The 18,040-nt window shown below is 44.9% G+C and overlaps 1 long non-coding RNA gene across 1 annotated transcript in view; it reads left to right on the forward strand.

Annotated features, from left to right (window-relative positions):
• The window catches only part of LOC123994836, a 28,918-nt gene that overhangs the window by 7,402 nt on the left and 3,476 nt on the right, over positions 1–18,040 (forward strand). The window lies entirely within an intron of this gene.

Below are 18,040 nucleotides of genomic sequence, written 5' to 3' on the forward strand. Positions count from 1 at the left end.
TTATTTCACTGTATCACAATTCCAGTGGGTCAGAAGTTTACATACACTAAGTTCACTGTGCTTTTAAACAGCTTGGAAAATGATGTCAAGGCTTTAAAAGCTTCTGAAAAGCTAAATGACATCATTTGAGTCAATTGGAGGTGTACCTATGGATGTATTTCAAGGTCTACCTTCAAATTCAGTGCCTCTTTGCTTGACATCATGGGAAAATCAAAACAAATCAGCCAAGAACGCAAAGAAAAAAATGTAGACCTCCACAAGTCTGGTTCATCCTTGGGAGCAATTTCAAAACAACTGAAGATACCACGTTCATCTGTACAAACAATAGTACGTAAGTATAAACACCATGGGACCACGCAGCTGTCATACCGCTCAGGAAGGAGGCGCGTTCTGTCTCCTAGAGATGAATGTACTTTGGTGCAAAAAGTGAACAGCAAAGGACCTGGTGAAGATACTGCAGGAAACAGGTACAAATCTATAGACAGTAAACAGATTCCTATATCGACATAACCTGAAAGGCCGCTCAGCAAGGAGGAAGCCACTGCTCCAAAACCGCCATAAAAAATTCAGACTACGGTTTGCAACTGCACATGGGGACAAAGATCATACTTTTTTGAGAAATGTCCTCTGGTCTGATGAAACAAAAATAGAACTGTTTAGCCATAATGATCATCGTTATGTTTGGAGGAAAAAGGGGAGGCTTGCAAGCTGAAGAACACCATCCCAACCGTGAAGCACGGGGGTGGCAGCATCATGTTGTGGGGGTGCTTTGCTACAGGAGGGACTGGTGCACTTCACAAAATAGATGGAAAGAAAATTATGTGGATATATTGAAACAACATCTCAAGACATCAGTTAGAGTTCAAGTTAAAGTTAGAGCTGGGTTGCAAATGGGTCTTCCAAATGGACGATGACCCCAAGCATACTTCCAAAATTGTGGCAAATTGGCTTAAGGACAAAAAAGTCAAGGTATTGGAGTGGCCATCACAAACCCTGACCTCAATCCTTTAGAAAATGTGTTGGCAGAACTGAAAAGGCGTGTGTGAGCAAGGAGGCCTACAAACCTGACTCAGTTACAACAGCTCTGTCAGGAGGAATGGGCCAAAATTCACCCAACATATTGTGGGAAGCTTGTGGAAGGCTACCCGGAACGTTTGACCCAAGTTAAACAATTTAAAGGCTATGCTATCAAATACTAATTGAGTGTATGTGAACTTCTGACCAACTGGGAATGTGATGAAAGAAATAAAAGCTGAAAGAAATAATTCTCTCTTATTATTCTGACATTTCACATTCTTAAAATAATATGGTGATCTAACTGACCTAAACAAGGGAATTTTACTAGGATTAAATGTCAGGAATTGTGAAAAACTGAGTTTAAATCTATTTTACTAAGGTGTATGTAAACTTCCGACTTTAACTGTAAATGTAGTGGCTTCCTTTCGTCTTTACCATAGCCACTGCCCAAGCCTGAAGCGGGGTTGTTTGGTACGCATACAGTCCACACTCAAGGTTTCCAAACGGCCAAACATTCCATGACATCCAGGGATATGGTGCAACAAAAATGTTTATTCTTCTTATATCTAACAAATAAATGAGTCTCCAATCAACTTAAAGCACAAAATACTTGATATGGAAAATACATATTATGACCTGTATGTCTATGTCTGTATGTCTGTATGTATATCTGTATGTCTGTATGGTCAAAAAACTATACCGCTCCCGCATCTAGCAAGGACTCCCTCCCGAAGGCCCAACTTCCTGCCTTTATCCTAACACACTTACCACAATACAATGAACAGGCAAGAGGGGGGGCCAAATTTCCGAGTTACACTAACAACAAATTAATATATCTCAATCGGGTAAATATAAATCATAAAGGTACGTACCTAATATTTCATCATTTACATTAATATTTAATATATTTACACAAATATACATGGAGCTCCATATGTTCGGTCTTTTATACAAATATGTCCAAATCGGCTCTAACAGTAAACAATGAGCTGTCATCAACTGAGGTTTACTTCTAGGCCGGCGAGCCAATCATCAACCCTATATCATCCAAATCTAGTAGGTTGCCACTACCAGCAGAATCAGTTTTCACCATGAGCACTAAGCTGACACACACTGTTGTGAAGGAACTTTCTGAAACTGGCTAGACCCTTCATCGCTGTCCTTTCCCCTCCATCTGTCGGCCTATACTGTAATTCGACATTCAGCCGCAAATGTGCACAAGATGAACTAAACATTCAACACCAACTCTCAATACATACAGTTCCAAATATTTACATTTAAGTCATATGACGTGATATTTCGCTCAGAATCAAATGTTTCATTATTTGAACCATGGAGAATGAGGCCTCTGGTGGCCAAAAGGCTATTTTAGCATGGGCAGCGCCATTGAGTGCTTCCGCCATGCTTCCACCATTTTAAAGTAGCCAAAGTAGTCAACTGGGTGGGGATTCCTCTGTTGTAGCCTAAATGGCGCTGCCCAAACTGTCACAGATTCTATAATGGCACAGATATAAAGATACGCCCTCCATCTATCTCTATGATTTGAACAGACACAGCCTACTGAACTTTAAATCTCAGCAGTTACTAAAGGCTTTCTGCTGTGCAATGCGAGTCAGTTAGGTTAATGATGATACAAGGCCATTCACAGTCAGCTAGTGTTACTTCCTCTGCAGAGTAGCGATTAAAGAGGAACAGCCAGAGCAGGGCTTGAGCAATCCTACAGTTATAGGGAACATGCAGAACATCTACCACCTGTGCTATAAGGGCAGGTCTCCTGGACACATTAAGCCTAGTCCTGGACTAAAAGCTATGTCAATGGCTAAATCACTGGAAGAGGGAGAACACAATACTAAGTCTCATAAACCACAACAGAACCAGTTTTTCAGTGAAGCATGCCACTTAGATAGAGACAGTTGGTGACTCATTACCCAATGATTGACTATGGTCCCTAGAGTTCCATAGGGCAATTCCTCTAACAGAGTTAATAAGATTCAGATTTATCACTTTAAAACAAAAACCAAGGAGTGCAAAGTTAAACAAACCACACAACTCTATGCAGGACTACATTTAACAATGTTCACTGAATATTGTACAAAACCATATTTACTTGTACAGGGCAGATATAAAGTTTAGTAACAGAATGAAGGTTTGTCCCATCATTCTGTTACCAAACGTTGCATCTGAGCAGAGAAATCTGAGTCTCAGTGTCACTCTGTTAACGTGGAATTTCCCCATACAGTATTTACAAACAGATTATTTTACTTCTATTAGGCTGATAACGCTATAGAGGGACTCAGGGATCACAATAGAGATCAATCTTTTAGATCTGGGTTGACTACATTGATGTACCCTTACCCTACGAAAAGCTATATATACGGTTCTTTGTGTAGCATACTCAAATTTGTATTCCGTTCAATCGGCAACGTTATAACAATTTAACATGCATCATATTTACCGTATATTCTTCTGTCTGACAATTTTTCATTTCGGCAACAACAGCAAGATGGACAACTAGGAAGGCTTCGTTGATAAACGCTGAAATAAATTGCCGTTCTAACCTGTTTTGATTAGATGGGGCGGCAGCGTAGCCTAGTGGTTAGAGCGTTGGACTAGTAACCGGAAGGTTGCGAGTTCAAACCCCCGAGCTGACAAGGTGCAAATCTGTCGTTCTGCCCCTGAACAGGCAGTTAACCCACTGTTCCCAGGCCGTCATTGAAAATAAGAATTTGTTCTTAACTGACTTGTCTGGTTAAATAAAGGTAAAATAAAAAATTAAAATATGGGGTACAGTTTGTCAGAATTGAGTTTAAAACAAAGGTTCGGGTTAGCTAAAATGCTAACTAATTCAACTACCATTCAGTCCGCGACCAAATCATACTGGCGGCGTCTAATCCATGATTGCCATTGGTCAGCTATCTCACATGACCAACACACACATAGAGTGACGATGTTCTGCGTATTGTTGGTGGGATGTTGATGGATTATTCTCATGACCCACAGAAAACTGGACACATGAATGTTCTTGCAACATTCCACTGAAACGTGCCCAGAACATTAATATCTTAAATCAGTGGTTCTTAACCTTGTTGGAGGTACTGAACCCCACCAGTTTCATATGCGCATTCACCGAACCCTTCTTAATTGGAAAAATACAATGATTTTTTTCAATTTCAAAACATAGGTATATATTTGGCTGGTGCACAAAATGAACCGTGCATCAACATCACTGTGTTCAAAGAACAAAATCATCAAAACATGATTTTCACATAAAAACAAAAACATAATAATGAATATTTACTGCAAATCAGTGTCACTTCTGCTGTTGCCTTTCAGAGACCAGTTCAGAAATGTGCGGCTTCACCTTGGCAAGTGCCACTCTCATGTCATTTTCATGTCATTTTCGCAACAAAGTCTGTTCCTTTTCCTCGTTTTTATGTCCAGCATCCTCGGAAAGGATTGCTCGCAAAGATATGTTGTAACAAATGGTATGAAAATCTCCAGAGCTTTCTTAGAAATAACAGGGTACGTTACCATTTGTTGACACCAAAACGTTGAAAGCGTTGTTGTTCTGAAGAGTTGTTGTTGAACCTGGCTCTGCTGAATTTCAATGATTTCATCAAGGTATTCATCATTGACATCTGTTGTCTCAACACTAAACGTGAACGGCTGTCTCGCCCATGCTGGATATGACTCTTGTAGGGAAGTATCCGTCGAGAGACTTTGCAAGCTCATCGTGGCAATTGCTTGCTTCAGTTCCGCGGGTACAGAATTGTCTCCGATTCCAGATACATCTTCGATCTTACTTACACAGTCGTCCAGCAGGGGAAAGTTTGCAAAGTTATTGTTCTCTGTTCGGCGTTTCCATAACGGTAGCTTTTTTTTAAAAGCCTTCTGGTTTTCCTCCGCTTCGATGATGTTGACTCCACCGCCCTGCATCTTTTGATTGAGATGATTGAGAGCTGCGAAGATATCGGCCATGTACGCTAAAATGAGAATGAACTCAGAATTTGTGAAGCAATCTGCATGACAATGTTGGTGCTCTTACAAAAACAGGGCTAATTCCACACGCACGGCAAAAACACGATTCAGCACCTGTCCCCAGGATAACCACCGAACGTTAGAATGGTATAGAAGTACCTCGCATTCAGAGGCCATTTCTTTACACAGCTCACTGAAGATGCGATGCCGCAGAGCACTAGTTCGCACATAGTTCACGCATTCCACTACAATTTTTAATACTTCTGCCAGTTTTGGAGGCAAGGTTATTGTTGCCAACGCATGCCAGTGCAGAATACAATGCGTAACAATGATGTGTGGTGCATCGGCTTTCACTAGCGCACCAAAACCAGTCTTTCTTCCCAGCATGACTGGAGCTCCGTCCGAAAAAACTGCAGAAACCATATCCCACGAAAGATTGCTGTCTTTGAAGAAGTCATCCACACGTTTCTTCACATCGGCTGCCTTAGTTGTTGTAAGAGGCTTACAAAATAAAAACAATCTTCCTTTATTACGTCGTCTTTCACATAGCGCACGAATACAGCAAGCTGGCTTAGATTGGAAACGTCTGTGGTCTCGTCGAGTTGAAGGCTGAATTTTGCCGGGCTTGAAATCAGATCTGCAATTACTTGAGCCAAGATGTCTTTGCTCATGTCCTCTATTCTGTCGCTGATGGTGTCATTTGAAAGAGGAATTTGGGATAACTTAACTTCAGCCTCTTTTCCCAGCATGATATTCGCCATCACCAACACAGCTGTTTTTATGAGTGTTTCACCAATGGTGTGTGGTTTGCCCTGCTTTGCGACCAGGTAAGCAACTTCGTACGATGCTGTGAGGATCGGTTTGTTGATGGGTACAAAGCCGAGAACATTAAGAAAGAAATCACAAGACGTTACATCACAACAGTCACAAGTCGACTACTGAGCGCACCAAATTCCCTGCAGCACAGATAGGCCAAGCGATGTAGCGTGATCACCTGCAGCCAATGATGGCCAAGCGGAGCGTGTCATCACGAATCACATGAATCGGATGTGTGTCTTGACCTCCGCCGAACCCCTGAGACTGACTCACCGAACCCCTGGGGTTCGATCGAACCCAGGTTAAGAACCACTGTCTTAAATTCTAAAAACATGGTAACCACGTTCTAGGTAAATTCTAATTGACATTAAGGGGATGGTCTCTTGGAAACATTCCTTGCACATCAGGGGAACATTCCTATGAAAACATAGTTAATGACCTAATGAGACTCTTAAAGGAATGTTCTCTAAAGTTGGGGGAACTTTGTTAACTGGGTGCTCACATGTCCTGTCAGACAAAACTGTTCAAAGGAGCATGGTCTGAATGCACAATCATCACAATACTACAGGAACAATAAACAAATCACGGCTATGATACACAAAGGTGCTTTTCCATGAACCAGTTGGGCTGGGATTACCATTTACTACCACCAGATTATAACATATACCTGGCAGATTCAGGACACTCCATTAAGATGTCCCAGAATTTGTGCCATGCGCATTCTGGGATATTTGGGTGTTAGTTTGTGTTCAACTGGGGCAGTGATTACATGTTGTGTCGACTTGTAATTTCAGTGATGTGGTAGGTATTCAGAACAGGTTGCTTCCCAAATTGCACCCTATATACCCTGAGTATGCCAAACATTAGGAACACTTTCTTAATATTGAGTGGGAACATTTTATTAAAATTTTGCCCTCAGAACAGCCTCAATTCGTCAGTGCATGTACTCTACAAGGTGTCGAAAGCATTCCACAGGGATGCTGGCTCATTTTTGAGTCCAATGCTTCCCACAGTTGTGTGAAGTTGGCTGAATGTCCTTGGAGTGGTGGACTATTCTTGATATACACGGGAAACTATTGAGCGTAACAAAATCCAGTAGCGTTGCAGTTCTTGACACAAACCGGTGAGTCTGGCACCTACTACCATACCCCCCCCCCCACATTCAAAGGCACTTAAAATCTTTTGTCTTGTCCATTCATCCTCTGAATGGTACACATACACAATTCATATATCAATCGTCTCAAGGCTTTAGAAAAATCATTTAAAAATCTGTCTCCTCCCTTTCATCTACACTGATTGAAGTGAATTTAACAAGTTACCGCGTCAGTGTGCATGCTCCACAGGAGTCGCTACATCGCAATGGGACAAGAACTTCCTGGCCGGCCAAGCCCTCCCCTAACCCGGACGACGCTGGGTCAATTTTGTGTCGCCTCATGGGTCTCCTGATTGTGGCCAGCTGCGACACAGGCCGGTATCGAACCAGGAACTGTAGTGACATGGAAAGAGTTCTTAATGTTTTATATACTCAGTGCACTACTTTTGACAAACACACCCTAATCCTTATATATTGGACCCCCGAGTGGCGCAGCGGTCTAAGACACTGTATCTCAGTACTAGAAGCGTCACTACAGACACCCTGGTTCGAATCCAGGCTGTATCACAACCAGCCGTGATTGAGAGTCCCATAGGGCAGTGCACAATTGGCCCAGTGTTGTCTAGGTTTGGCTGCTGTAGGCTGTCATTGTAAATAAGAATTTGTTCTTAACTGACTTGCCTAGTTAAATAAAGGTTGAATTAAAAAATATATATATTTAGTGCACTACTTTTGACAGAGACCTGACAGTGTGGTGCCAGGACAACCTCTACCTCAGCGTTAGCAAGACAAAAGACATGGCTATAAGAAACGGAGGGGAGAGCACACCCGCATCCACATCGATGGGGCTGTAGTGGAGCGGTTTGAGAACTTCAAGTTCCTCAGTGTCCACATCACGAAGGAATTAACATCGTCCACACATACAGTTGTGAAGAGGGCACGACAGTGCCCACCCAAGCCATAGACTGTTCTCTCTGCTACCGCAAGGCAAGTGGTACCAGTGCACCAAGTCTGTGAACCAACATGACACTGAACAGCATCTACCCTCTAGCCATATCGGCTGCCTTCGATACTGTGAACCATCAGATCCTCCTCTCCACCCTCTCCGAGTTGGGCATCTCCGGCGCGGCCCACGCTTGGATTGCGTCCTACCTGACAGGTCGCTCCTACCAGGTGGCGTGGCGAGAATCTGTCTCCTCACCACGCGCTCTCACCACTGGTGTCCCCCAGGGCTCTGTTCTAGGCCCTCTCCTATTCTCGCTATACACCAAGTCACTTGGCTCTGTCATAACCTCACATGGTCTCTCCTATCATTGCTATGCAGACGACACACAATTAATCTTCTCCTTTCCCCCTTCTGATGACCAGGTGGCAAATCGCATCTCTGCATGTCTGGCAGACATATCAGTGTGGATGACGGATCACCACCTCAAGCTGAACTTCGGCAAGACGGAGCTGCTCTTCCTCCCGGGGAAGGACTGCCCGTTCCATGATCTCGCCATCACAGTTGACAACTCCATTGTGTCCTCCTCCCAGAGCGCTAAGAACCTTGGCGTGATCCTGGACAACACCCTGTCGTTCTCAACTAACATCAAGGCGGTGGCCCATTCCTGTAGGTTCATGCTTTACAACATCCGCAGAGTACGACCCTGCCTCACACAGGAAGCGGCGCAGGTCCTAATCCAGGCACTTGTCATCTCCCGTCTGGATTACTGCAACTCGCTGTTGGCTGGGCTCCCTGCCTGTGCCATTAAACCCCTATAACTCATCCAGAACGCCGCAGCCCGTCTAGTGTTCAACCTTCCCAAGTTCTCTCACGTCACCCCGCTCCTCCGCTCTCTCCACCGGCTTCCAGTTGAAGCTCGCATCCGATACAAGACCATGGTGCTTGCCTACGGAGCTGTGAGGGGAACGGCACCTCAGTACCTCCAGGCTCTGATCAGGCCCTACACCCAAATAAGGGCACTGCGTTCATCCACCTCTGGCCTGGTCGCCTCCCTACCACTGAGGAAGTACAGTTCCCGCTCAGCCCAGTCAAAACTGTTCGCTGCTCTGGCTCCCCAATGGTGGAACAAACTCCCTCACGACGCTAGGACAGCGGAGTCAATCACCACCTTCCGGAGACACCTGAAACCCCACCTCTTTAAGGAATACCTAGGATAGGATAAAGTAATCCTTCTCACCCCCCTTAAAATATTTAGATGCACTATTGTAAAGTGGCTGTTCCACTGGATGTCATAAGGTGAATGCACCAATATGTAAGTCGCTCTGGATAAGAGCGTCTGCTAAATGACTTAAATGTAAAAAATGTAATGTAATGCTAAATAGCTCATCAAATGGCTACACGGACTGCCTGCATAGACCCTTTTTTGCACTAACTCTCACACACTTACAATGACACCCCAACACACACACACACAACATGCGCACACATGCATATGGACACCATACACACTCACCACATACGCTGCTGCTACTGTCTTATCTATCCTGTTGCCTAGTCCCTATACACGTACTGATATGTACAGTACTGTACATCTACTCCGATTACCTCGTACCCCTGCCCATCGACTCGGTACTGGTACTCCCTGTATATAGCTATTGTGTATATATTCCTCATGTCACTACTTTTTTGTTGTATTATCTTTAGGGACCTGTAAGTAAGCAGTTCACTGTTAGTCTATATCTGTTGTTTATGAAGCATGTGATAAATAACATTTTATTTGGGACACAGCCATCATGCAGCATGACCAATAACCCTGGCAGAGCTTCCATGAGAGGAATATGAAGGAAACACATTTCATATAGAATATTTTGTTTAAACAGACTGGAAAATATATTAAGAAATTGCATTCTCCTCTGCACAAGGCCAAAAAACAAATTTAATTAGTTGAAAATATATTATTTTCTGTTTAATACTCTTAATTTTCCATCTCAAAATATAATAATATATGCCATTTAGCAGACGCCTTTATCCAAAGCGACTTACAGTCATGTGTGCATACATTCTACGTATGGGTGGTCCCGGGAATCGAACCCACTACCCTGGCGTTACAAGCGCCATGCTCTACCAACTGAGCTACAGAAGGACCCTAGAATATTATATTATTATATTATTATTATTATTATTATTATTATTATTATTATTATTATTATTATCTCAAAACACTGATAAAACAATACATGGCCGCAAAATGGACCAAATACTTGATTTAATCTTCGCTTCATAGCTTGTTGTTTTTTCATCTTCTGCAGAGGTGCCTTTGCACATGCACAATAAAACACAAACAGGAGTACACAAATGAAGGAACAAAAATGACAAGTATAAAATTAAAACTGAACCAATTTCATCTAAGACACTGTTCATCCTTGTCACAGAATGATACAGAAGGGAAAAAATACTGTAAAATGACTGATACAGTACTGCTAAAAGTTGATTCTGAACATTCACTATGGCAGTTAGAGCTGGTGCGATATCTTAGAGCTGGGAGAAACAAGCTTATACAACTGCCTCCTGGCACAGGGGGTACAAAGGCAAGAGAGACTATTTACATTTATTTTAATCAGTTTGGATCATTCACGTGGTCGGCGTCACACATAACACTGTTAGACAAACCAAGGTGGATGTTTGTGTGGCAATCAAGGACAGATACACAGCCTAGGCAAATTGATGTACAGCTCCTCTCCAACTGTCGTTGTCCTCCTGGTCACAGGCCTCCTGACAGTGGAGAAAAACACATTCTCTGTCTCATCTTCACCTGCCTGTCTTCCGTTGCACCTGGGGACAACAACAGCATGGATATCCTGGTTAGAAAGCTAGACATACAGTACCAGTCAAAAGTTTGGGCACCTACTCATTCCAGGGAGCTGTACTTCCTCAGTGGTAGGGAGGCGAGCAGGCCAGAGGTGGATGAACGCAGTGCCCTTGTTTGGGTGTAGGGCCTGATCAGAGCCTGGAGGTACTGAGGTGCCGTTCCCCTCACAGCTCCGTAGGCAAGCACCATGGTCTTGTAGCGGATGCGAGCTTCAACTGGAAGCCAGTGGAGAGAACGGAGGAGCGGGGTGACGTGAGAGAACTTGGGAAGGTTGAACACCAGACGGGCTGCGGCGTTCTGGATGAGTTGAAGGGGTTTAATGGCACAGGCAGGGAGCCCAGCCAACAGCGAGTTGCAGTAATCCAGACGGGAGATGACAAGTGCCTGGATTAGGACCTGCGCCGCTTCCTGTGTGAGGCAGGGTCGTACTCTGCGGATGTTGTAGAGCATGAACCTACAGGAACGGGCCACCGCCTTGATGTTGGTTGAGAACGACAGGGTGTTGTCCAGGATCACGCCAAGGTTCTTGGCGCTCTGGGAGGAGGACACAATGGAGTTGTCAACCGTGATGGCGAGATCATGGAACGGGCAGTCCTTCCCCGGGAGGAAGAGCAGCTCCGTCTTGCCGAGGTTCAGCTTGAGGTGGTGATCCGTCATCCACACTGATATGTCTGCCAGACATGCAGAGATGCGATTCGCCACCTGGTCATCAGAAGGGGGAAAGGAGAAGATTAATTGTGTGTCGTCTGCATAGCAATGATAAGAGAGACCATGTGAGGTTATGACAGAGCCAAGTGACTTGGTGTATAGCGAGAATAGGAGAGGTCCAAGAACAGAGCCCTGGGGACACCAGTGGTGAGAGCGCGTGGTGAGGAGACAGATTCTCGCCACGCCACCTGGTAGGAGCGACCTGTCAGGTAGGACGCAATCCAAGCATGGGCCGCGCCGGAGATGCCCAACTCGGAGAGGGTGGAGAGGAGGATCTGATGGTTCACAGTATCGAAGGCAGCCGATAGATCTAGAAGGATGAGAGCAGAGGAGAGAGAGTTAGCTTTAGCAGTGCGGAGCGCCTCCGTGATACAGAGGAGAGCAGTCTCAGTTGAATGACTAGTCTTGAAACCTGACTGATTTGGATCAAGAAGGTCATTCAGAGAGAGATAGCGGGAGAGCTGGCCAAGGACGGCACGTTCAAGAGTTTTGGAGAGAAAAGAAAGAAGGGATACTGGTCTGTAATTGTTGACATCGGAGGGATCGAGTGTAGGTTTTTTCAGAAGGGGTGCAACTCTCGCTCTCTTGAAGACGGAAGGGACGTAGCCAGCGGTCAGGGATGAGTTGATGAGCGAGGTGAGGTAAGGGAGAAGGTCTCCGGAAATGGTCTGGAGAAGAGAGGAGGGGATAGGGTCAAGCGGGCAGGTTGTTGGGCGGCCGGCCGTCACAAGACGCGAGATTTCATCTGGAGAGAGAGGGGAGAAAGAGGTCAGAGCACAGGGTAGGGCAGTGTAAGCAGAACCAGCGGTGTCGTTTGACTTAGCAAACGAGGATCGGATGTCGTCGACCTTCTTTTCAAAATGGTTGACGAAGTCATCTGCAGAGAGGGAGGAGGGGGGAGGGGGCGGAGGATTCAGGAGGGAGGAGAAGGTGGCAAAGAGCTTCCTAGGGTTAGAGGCAGATGCTTGGAATTTAGCGTGGTAGAAAGTGGCTTTAGCAGCAGAGACAGAGGAGGAAAATGTAGAGAGGAGGGAGTGAAAGGATGCCAGGTCCGCAGGGAGGCGAGTTTTCCTCCATTTCCGCTCGGCTGCCCGGAGCCCTGTTCTGTGAGCTCGCAATGAGTCATCGAGCCACGGAGCGGGAGGGAGGACCGAGCCGGCCTGGAGGATAGGGGACATAGAGAGTCAAGGGATGCAGAGAGGGAGGAGAGGAGGGTTGAGGAGGCAGAATCAGGAGATAGGTGGGAGAAGGTTTGAGCGGAGGGAAGAGATGATAGGATGGAAGAGGAGAGAGTAGCGGGGGAGAGAGAGCGAAGGTTGGGACGGCGCGATACCATCCGAGTAGGGGCAGTGTGGGAGGTGTTGGATGAGAGCGAGAGGGAAAAGGATACAAGGCAGTGGTCGGAGACTTGGAGGGGAGTTGCAATGAGGTTAGTGGAGGAACAGCATCTAGTAAAGATGAGGTCGAGCGTATTGCCTGCCTTGTGAGTAGGGGGAAGGTGAGAGGGTGAGGTCAAAAGAGGAGAGGAGTGGAAAGAAGGAGGCAGAGAGGAAAGAGTCAAAGGTAGACGTGGGGAGGTTAAAGTCGCCCAGAACTGTGAGAGGTGAGCCGTCCTCAGGAAAGGAGCTTATCAAGGCATCAAGCTCATTGATGAACTCTCCGAGGGAACCTGGAGGGCGATAAATGATAAGGATGTTAAGCTTGAAAGGGCTAGTAACTGTGACAGCATGGAATTCAAAGGAGGCAATAGACAGATGGGTAGGGGGAGAAAGAGAGAATGACCACTTGGGAGAGATGAGGATCCCGGTGCCACCACCCCGCTGACCAGACGCTCTCGGGGTGTGCGAGAACACGTGGGCGGACGAAGAGAGAGCAGTAGGAGTAGCAGTGTTGTCTGTGGTGATCCATGTTTCCGTCAGTGCCAAGAAGTCGAGGGACTGGAGGGAGGCATAGGCTGAGATGAACTCTGCCTTGTTGACCGCAGATTGGCAGTTCCAGAGGCTACCGGAGACCTGGAACTCCACGTGGGTCGTGCGCGCTGGGACCACCAGAGTAGGGTGGCCGCGGCCACGCGGTGAGGAGCGTTTGTATGGTCTGTGCAGAGAGGAGAGAACAGGGATAAACAGACACATAGTTGACAGGCTACAGAAGAGGCTACGCTAATGCAAAGGAGATTGGAATGACAAGTGGACTACACGTCTCGAATGTTCAGAAAGTTAAGCTACGTAGCAAGAATCTTATTGACTAAAATGATTAAAATGATACAGTACTGCTGAAGTAGGCCAGCTGGCAGTGGGTGCGTTGTTGACACTACACTAATCAAGTCGTTCCGTTGAGTGTAATAGTTTCTGCAGTGTTGCTATTCGGGGGCTAGCTGGCTAGCTAGCAGTGTTGTTTACGTTACGTTGCGTTAAAAGAACGACAATAGCTGGCTAGCGAACCTAGAAAATCGCTCTAGACTACACAATTATCTTTGATACAAAGACGGCTATGTAGCTAGCTACGATCAAACAAATCAAACCGTTGTACTGTAATGAAATGAAGTGAAAATGTGATACTACCTGTGAATGCGACCGGGTAGTTGAGTTCTATACAGAAGACGTTGGCTAGCGTTGGCTAGCTAGCAGAGTCACCTACGTTAAGGACGACAAATAGCTGGCTAGCTAACCTCGGTAAATTAAGATAATCACTCTAAGACTACACACTCTAAACCTAAACAACACAATTATCTTGGATACGATGAAACGAAGACAGCAAAGGCAGCTATGTAGCTAGCTAACACTACATTAATCAAGTCGTTCAGTTGAGTGTAATAGTTTCTCCAGTGCAGCTAATCAGTGGACGTTAGCTAGCTGGCTAGTGAAGACTACGTTAGGACGGCGAAATACGATAATTACGCAATTATCTTTGATACAAAGACGGCTATGTAGCTAGCTGAGAAGAAATTGCTAAGATTAGACAAATCAAACCGTTGTGATATACTGAAATATAATGAAAAAGTTATACTACCCGCGGGAGCGAAGTGCAGATGCGACCACTCGCTCCAACCGGAACCGGAAGAAAGTACAAGCGGGAAGTATGAAGTCTGAAATGTCCATTCTTCATCTTGATAGTGGACTGTCAAGCTTGATAGTGGACTGTCAAGCTTAGGTATGGCGCCGACATTCTGATCGATCAGTAGAAAAGTAAGACACATTTGCCAGCTTCTCGTGACTCTTTCGCAGGTAGCAATGTATAACTGTGGCAATGATTCTTCCGCAAAATACTTGCGGCTTGATAACTGATATTTGTGGTCAATTGTGTTTCGCAGCTTTCTGAAGCCAGGCTTTTACACTGTGTAGATAGGGACCATATATTTCGCTATGTGATAGGTCACCACATCGGTTTTCTCCTTCCACTGCAAACTTTTCTTGACAGATGGTATGACTTTTGAAAATGATGTGGCTGTGGTAGATTAGCTGTGTTCGAATACCCATACTTAACATACTGTATACTTAAAAACCTCTTGCTCCTACCTGACACGCAGGCGTCCCATCTAGACATCTGGAAATGCAAATGCGCTACGCTAAATGCTAATAGTACTAGTTAAAACTCAAACGTTCATTAAAATACACATGCAGGGTATTGAATTAAAGCTACACTCATTGTTAATCCAGGCAACAAGTCAGAGTTTTAAAATGCTTTTCGGCGAAAGCATGAGAAGCTATTATCTGATAGCATGTAACACTCCAAAAGACCCGCAGGGGACGTAAACAAAATAATTAGCATAGTCGGCGCTACACAAACCGCACAAATAAAATATAAAACATTCATTACCTTTGACCATCTTCTTTGTTGGCACTCCTAGATATCCCATAATCACTATTGGGTCTTTTTTTTCTCGATTAAATCGGTCCATATATAGCCTAGATATCGATCTATGAAGACTGTGTGATAAACGGAAAAAAATAGCATCTTATAACGTAACGTCATTTTTTAAAATTAAAAAAAGTCGACGATAAACTTTCACAAAACACTTCGAAATACTTTTGTAATGCAACTTTAGGTATTAGTACACGTTAATAAGTGACCAAATTGATCACGAGGTGATGTATATTCTTTAGCTGTCAGTCTGGAAATAATGTTAGGGTAAATCTCAACCAAAATATCCGGTCGGAGACCGGAAGAAAAGCGCTACCTTGTGCCCGTTTGACCAAGAAACAAATCGTAGGCAAATGACAAGACTGTTGCCACTCAGAGAGTTCTTTGGAAGTTAGTATATTCAGAGTGTTGTCCAATTGTCCATTCAGAAATTCTGAGTATTTTGCTCTTGGAGTGTTAGAGCGCACAGTGGATGCTCTGGCCAAGGAGTAGGGTTAGGGTCTGGCCAAGTGCAGAATGTCAGTCAAGCACCCAAGCTAACTGTCTAACGTTGGCTAGCTTGCCAGCCACTTCCAGACACAAATGAGAAAACACCTCTCTCTGACCATTTTACTCGCCCTAGCATAGCTGATTAGATAGTTTTCATGTTATCCAGAGCCTTGTTTACTAACTGTGCTGCTGGCAACAATTTAATTACGCTTTTTTTACCGATGTTTACTGACACCAGCCAAATTCAACAGGTGTTGAGCATTCCTAAATTCAGATGTTCTGAGCTCTCAAACACTCAGACAAGAGTCCTCTGAAATCGAAGTAGATAGCCAGAGCGAATTTACGAATGCACCCAGTGTCCACTGCTTGTGTACTTGGTATTTTGGCATATGTAGTACAACATCCGGGAACTTTTGGTATACTAACTAAACTCAGCAAAAAAATAAACGCCCCTTTTACAGGACCCTGTCTTTCAAAGATAATTCGTATAAATCCAAATATATTCACAGATATGTATCTTCACACTGTTTCCCATGCTTGATCAATGAATCATAAACAATTAATGAACACGCACCTGTGGAACAGTCGTTAAGACACCAACAGCTTACAGATTATAGGCAATTAAGGTCACAATTATGAAAACTTAGGACACTAAAGAGGCCTTTCTACTGACTCGAAAAACACAAAAATAAAGATGCCCAGTGTCACTGCTCATCTGCGTGAACGTGCCTTAGGCGTGCTGCAAGGAGGCATGAGGACTGCAGATGTGGCCAGGGCAATAAATTGCAATGTCCGTACTGTGAGACACCTAAGACAGCGTTACAGGGAGACAGGATGGACAGCTGATCGTCCTCGCAGTGGCAGACCACCTGTAACAACACCTGCACAGGATCGTCCGAACATCCGAACATCACACCTGCGAGACAGGTACAGGATGGCAACAACTGCCCGAATTACACCAGGAACGGACAATCCCTACATCAGTGCTCAGACTGTATGCAATAGGCTGAGAGAGGCTGGACTGAGGGCTTGTAGGCCTGTTGTAAGGCAGGTCCTCACCAGACATCACCGGCAACAACGTCGCCTATGGGCACAAACCCACCGTCGCTGGACCAGATGGGACTGGCAAAAAGTGCTCTTCACTAACGAGTCACGGTTTTCGTATCACCAGGGGCGATGGTCGGATTCACATTTATCATTGAAGAAATGAACATTACACCGAGGCCTGTACTCTGGAGCTGGATCAATTTGGAGGTGGAGGGTCCGTCATGGTCTGGGGCGGTGTGTCACAGCATCATCGGACTGAGCTTGTTGTCATTTCTGACAATCTCAACGCTGTGCGTTACAGGGAAGACATCCTCCCTTCCTGCAGGCTAATCCTGACATGTAGGCTCATCCTGACATGACCCTCCAGCATGACAATGCCACCAGCCATACTGTTCATCCTGTGCATGATTTCCGGTAAGACAGGAATGTCAGTGTTCCGCCATGGCCAGCGAAGAGCCATTCTCCCAGAATGCAGGTGCTTTGGTGGAAGAGTGAGTGAGGTAACATCTCACAGCTAGAATTGGCATATCTGGTTCAGTCCATGAGAAGGAGATGTACTGCAGTATTTAATGCAGCTGGTGGCCACACCAGATACTGACTGTTACTTTTGATTTTGACCCCCACTTTGTTCAGGGACACATTATTCCATTTCTGTTAGTCACATGTCTGTGGAACTTGTTCAGTTTATGTCTCAGTTGTTGAATCTTATGTTCATACAAATATTTACACCTGTTAAGTTTGCTGAAAATAAACGCAGTTGACAGTGAGAGGACGTTTCTGTTTTTGTTTATATTCATGCTATGACCAATAAGCATATTACATACTCAATTTACATCACAAATAATACGGTTAATCTGAGTATTTGAACACCGCTATTGTTTTACCAGACATTTTGGGAGTGGGACAACTGGAAGTATCAGCATCGTGTAGTTTCACGCATTCCTCCCATTACACTGAATGTTTCTGTCTCAGGTGCTGGAAGAGGTTCGTTGTGCTGCCACATTTCGTAGCAATTGTCTTTCGACACACTTTGCACTTGATATTGGTTTGTTGAACATCTGACCTCTCAACCACGAACCACTTCCATATGACACCACACATTTTGCTATCCTTTTTGGGAGTGATTTCATTCAAATGAGCTGGCTTCCTCATTATCCATTTGGGTAGAATGCCTGCCACTACACTTCATGGGCGTGGTTACAACTTGGGAAAGGCA

Source organism: Oncorhynchus gorbuscha, linkage group LG14 (genome assembly GCF_021184085.1).
Source record: "Oncorhynchus gorbuscha isolate QuinsamMale2020 ecotype Even-year linkage group LG14, OgorEven_v1.0, whole genome shotgun sequence".
Classification (NCBI taxonomy): domain Eukaryota; kingdom Metazoa; phylum Chordata; class Actinopteri; order Salmoniformes; family Salmonidae; genus Oncorhynchus; species Oncorhynchus gorbuscha.